The sequence below is a fragment of the Formica exsecta genome, unplaced genomic scaffold (assembly GCF_003651465.1).
Source record: "Formica exsecta isolate Colony F162 unplaced genomic scaffold, ASM365146v1 scaffold633, whole genome shotgun sequence".
NCBI classification, from domain to species: domain Eukaryota; kingdom Metazoa; phylum Arthropoda; class Insecta; order Hymenoptera; family Formicidae; genus Formica; species Formica exsecta.
The window spans coordinates 41,628-47,659 of record NW_021853395.1 but is presented as its reverse complement, the minus strand read 5'-3'; positions in this window follow the sequence as shown (position 1 = coordinate 47,659).

The following is a 6,032-nucleotide window of genomic DNA, read 5'->3' as shown; positions in this document are numbered from 1 at the left end:
ATATAAAATAACTCAAAAAGTACTTAATGAAAAAATACTTTATTATAGTGTTTTGAAAAGCTCTCGGAATAAGTTATAAGAATATGCAATAAAAAATAGGAGATTCCATTTAAGAAATTAAAGGTGTCCTTGACTTGATCTTAACGATGCCATCCAAGGTCAAACCAATGACACCATCTTACGTTCCCCTCAAAACCATACAATTTTTGTTCAAAACGTTTTTCTCTAAAATGCTTAGTTTTTGAAAGAAAAGGGGTGTACGTGTGGTCTAGGACACCCTGTATGCACTTATAACCTTACATTATTATCTTATACGTATGCATGCATATATATAAAATCGTCTCTCAAAACGTATTTGCACACTCAAGCGAATAATCGTACATGAGCGCTGCAAACGTGCCTTGAGGGACAAAATCGCCTTGCGTGTGTGCGTGCATGCATACGTACGTGAGAGTCTGAAACTGATGAAAAAAAGAGACCAAAAGTGTCACAATTCTGGTATACGATTATCATACCTCAGGATTGACTGCATCAATTTTATTCAAACTGGTCGTAATCGAAAGCTTGTATTCACATTATATAATAAAAGTAGATTTTTTATTATGGCTTTAGTTCCTGAGGTATTTTAATTGAAAGTTTATTCAAACGATTGTAGATATAAAACTTCGGACAAGCTACTTGGTGGCGCCGCGGACCCTGTACATACATAGACAAAACTGTTGACAAACCAGAAAGAAATTTTCATATACTTGGCATCGTGACGCTACCGCGTGATATGGCATCTTTTATATTTGACACAGCTGATTGTTCTTCATGCATATATTTTATACAAATTAACATTTATAATTATAATTATAGAGAGCTGCTACATTATTATTATGATATATACGTCAAATTATAAAATAGATTTATAGAAATAGAGATTCTTTTTTAATTCTCACATAACATGTTATATTTCTTTATAGCTTTAACATTTGTTTTTCTAGCGAACTCAAGAACTGGCAGTGCCGCTTTAAACTCGAGACACAAATGGCAAATATCAGTTTACAAGGCTTCCTGGTGATGACATGCGATGTACATGATGCACTCACCATACGAAGGTAAATACGTTCATTGAATATTCGAGCAAACAATAATACTCCATAAGACAATATGAAGCCAAGCTCTATACATAAACCTTCATTATACATATATACAGAATAATTTTAAACTAGATCACCAAAATTTGCAAGTGTATTTTTCGATGAATTTGAAACAGATTTCTTCTTAATAAATATAATGTGTTCTTAATAGCTTGTAAATTTTACAAGCTAAAGTGAATCGTAAATTAAATTTTAGACATAAAAATAGATAAATGGCTTAAATCTAAAAAGATTTTAATAGAATTTTTTATTTTGGGATTTAATTATTAAGATTTTTGAAATAAAAGATATCAAATTGCCAAAAAAAAGTAAGAGCTAATCATCTTTTTTTATCGAAAAATAGATTTTTCGATAAAAAACTTATTATAAAAATTTATTCTCACTTGCCGTTTATTATTACTTGCATGCAATAAAGACGAATTTATTTTAATCATTGCACTATCTTTTTTAATAAAATAGTATTTTGTACCTTTAAAGTTTTCATAAAATTTAACATTTTTATCGTAATTTATCAGTTAAAATATTCAATATCACTTAAAATATTTTCTTATTTTACATATTTAAAGAGTTTATGATGAAAATGCATTTATCTTTCAGTAATAAATTAGGTAAATATGCATATTAGATTACACCTCACCGATGACTTTGACCTTGACATATGTTGTCAAGGACATAACCCTGAGTAACTTTTCCTTATAACTTAACCGGCGGTCTCTTATAGTTTCTGAGATATTTAAAGTTATGATTTCACAATTTTAATGATTTTTCTATTGGAAGTGGAGCCCCCCCGTAGGGGGGGGGGGCGGAACTCCCTGCGTCCACGCATATACTTTCTCATCCATGCAACAATTGTGGGGCGGACTGTCTCTCTGTCTCTATATTATTATCCAAATGTTAACTTTAAATATCTCAGAAACTATAAGAGACCGCCGGTTAAGTTATAAGGAAAAGTTACTCAGGGTTATGTCCTTGACAACATATGTCAAGGTCAAAGTCATCGGTGAGGTGTAACCTAATATGCATATTTACCATAAATTATATAAATCTGCGCATGTACATAGATATATACACACTCTTAAAATATTAAATTTATAAATTCCTGATACGCACGAATAATTTTCTTGCCATACGATTTTTTGTAGCACGGATAGGTCTCATGTTATTTTGAGTATGCACCTACGTGACAAAAAATCATTAGTTAACTAATTAAGTAGTACAATATAGATTTCGTCAAGACAGTAATATAATATATACAGTATTTTTTATGTTTGCAAAACAAGTAAAAGAAGAGGAAACTGTAATTTTATTCATTTATCAATAGAGAATCACTGTGTAAAAACTAGAAAGATTTTCACAAAGATTCTATAATACAAATCTATGAAAATATTTGTTTATGTATTTATATATGTATCTACATAAATATATTTCTGGGATATTTTAATATATATAAAAAATCTAATGTTTAAATCAGAGAACGTGATTCAGTTTGGAATTTAAATACGCCCTTATGTTAGATTGTAATAAAATAAAAATAAAATAAAATAAATGGCTCCAAGTTAAAAAACAAGTATGTAAACAGGGCTAAAGGAGCAAATAAACATTGTTCTTATAAACATAATTAGCGCATTGACAATTTTACGAACATTTAATTAGAAACAAATCAAAAAAGTTTTTTAGAAGTTCCATGGTTTATATTTGTTACCCGCAAGTTTTTGGAACAACTATGTGGTGGACAATGCATTCCATGGGAGGCCGTTGGAGGGATTTCGATTTTAGTAACAAATGACCGTCTACGTAATTATAATTTACTCCCGAACCATGTTTTTTTGTAGTACTTAGCATTTTTGACCGCTACTCATCACATTATTTTTTAATCTTATTTTATACACTGAAGAGAGTCCAGATTGGGACAGAAACGTTTGTTTAACATTTTTAATTGTCTTGACCTTTATATTGTGATTAGTGTTATTTATTATTTATACGATTATATTATTTATTTGTTTCTAATTATTTATACGATTATTTTTTGATTTGTTTCTAATTAAATGTTCGTCAAATTGTCAATGCGCTAATTATGTTTATATAAGAACAATGTTTATTTGCTCTTTTAGCCCTGTTTACATACTTGTAAAATAAAAATAATACAATCTTTGCGTACAAGCAATGAGTAATACGAAAATGAACAGAGTATTTTCACATAAATGCATCATATAGAATGCATTTTTTTATTTAATTGTTATTTTTAACAGCATACGCACAGATCGAGATTAACAATAAAACAAAGCGATTAACTGATAAGAGTAATTTCTAACACGCATTTCTGCTTTTCAAAACTTCTAAATTTTACTAGAGGATCCTATTTCTGAAAAGAACTAAGGTATAAATTATACTAATCTTTATAAAATATAATGCTATATAAGCAATCTTTATGAGACAATCTTTTTTTATTAAAGTTTTATTCTCTTTTTATGGATATTATGCTTTGAAAACGTATTAAGATATTGATTATATTATTATGAAAATCGTTGTATAATTTATTAGTTTATCATCTGACTCAGGGAACGTTTATAATACTGATTGATCGCTAAAAAGCATTCAATCAGAAAAACATGGTAACATGGCTGAAAAAATAATTGGCTAGTGGCTAGTTGACTGAAGATAGTGAAACGTGTTGGACATTAATACAAACCACAATGTAATATTAGTGTTGATTCTCTCTCTGATATTAAAATTATTCAAATATTGGAACGCATACAATTTCATATAATAGCGAATTTATTACCTCGGAAAACTTTTGGATCGTAATAACACATTTCAAAATTTTCCATGCAAGTTTGTTTGAAACATAAAAATTTATAGAATTATATCAAAATATAAAGACCGGTTAAAAAAAGTTTATAAAATACTAAAACTGTTCTTTCAGTAAATCTAAAATAAATTATATGCATATTCGAAAAACAAAAGATTTGCAAGAGATGACTGGGATTTATGTGTGTATGTGTGTGAGAGAGAGAAAGAGAATTTAAGGCTTGAAAACACTCGTTTAAGTGAGACTGTTTAATAAATTTACCGAATAATTTCTAGGAAGTATCTATTATTATTTTTTGCGCTCATGAGAGACCTCGCGCTTGGCTCTTATTAGATCGTTCTCTGTTTAGGATATTTATAATATTTAGAGTTTTATCGATTTTTTTCTTATTTTGTACCTTGATTCAATTTGAAAATTGCAATAGAATTAAAGAGAGAGAAAGCATAATCATCATAACAATATGCAAATTTTCAAGTAGTTTTACTATGACTGATGAATGGCTTACTATATAATATTTTTCAATATGTTTATTCAAACTTAAGCGTGTTTCATGATGGCAGAAATACGTGTACTTATTTACTTTTAGAGGAGCACCTCAGAACGACCTTGACCTTGACATATGTTGTCAAGATCATGACTCTGAGTAACATTCTAAAGGTTTTAGCCGTCGGTCATTCTTCATTAAAAAGTTATTAACAAAAAAAGTTTGAGAAATGTTGTAGGGATGAGATTACTGATTAATATTCACTTTATTTTATTTGGCGGTTTCGTATAGCTTTTGAGATATTTAACGAAAAAAGTTTATTGAGTTATACGATTTTACATGGGTTTGCAACTTTCTGCGCGAAGTGAGGTCCATCCCATATCGCCTTGTGCTTCGGATGCGAAACGAGATTTATAATTATACGATTTTACATGTGTTTGCAACTTTCTGCGCGAAGCGAGGTCCATCCCATATTGTCCTGTGCTTCGGACGCGAAACGAGATTTATAATTATACGGTTGTGCATAAGTTTGCAAGTTTTCGCATAAGAATAATTTTAAATGTACTAATTTTTGTAATAGTAAATATTAGTAATAATATAGCGATCTTTTATCAAAATTATAAACATACAAAAAGTATATTTCTCAAAATTTATTAATAACTTTTGTGAATGAAGAATGACCGATGGTTAAAACCTTTTGAATGTTACTCAGGGTCATGACCTTTATAACATATGTCAACGTCAAGGTCGTTCTGAGGTGCTCTCCTAAAAGTAAATAATTACCGAAATCCGAATCAATAAAAAATCCCAGTTTTTGAAATTTTAATATCAGCTATTAATTTCACCATTTTGAATTGTCAAAATTTTGATATTTATTTAGTAATTTAGAAAACTTTTAAGTTTGAATATAGACATATACAAAAATATATTGGGTTGAACGGAAAGTTCGTGCCGTTTTTTCGGTCTTCATCTGTTAGTAAAAAACGGAACGAACTTTCCGTTCAACCCAATAGATTTAAATTAGTAATATTCTGGTTGGCTTTTAAGATAATGCATGGTGTGCGAAAGAATTCAGCATGTGTTTTTCACAAGTACAAAACTTATTAGATAAATCCCAGCAAACACACTTTTATAACTATATTATAACGGTTACGTAACTCAGTGTAACCGAATATAACAAGTAATATTACAGGATTGTAACATGTAATATACTCGTTCCTTGTCATTTCCAACTCAAGGAAGCAACAATGTTATATAACAGTTATATATTTAATTGTAACAGTTATATAATGTTATATTATTGATACATTAAGAACATAACTGTAATAAAATTAAGATATAACATGTTATTGCTACTGATTTGATATTTATATAATTTTGTTATATGAATGTTACATTATAATTTTTAAATGTTTTTGAATATACATTTAACCCATACAGCACAAGAAGGTGCAGAAACATTACATAGATATGTATTTATAATAATATATAGTATATGTAGATGTTTTTCATTTTAACATATATACGTTTTCTAAAGTTTGCAATTACAAATATTACCCAGCAAACACACTTTTGTAACTATGTTATAACGGTTACA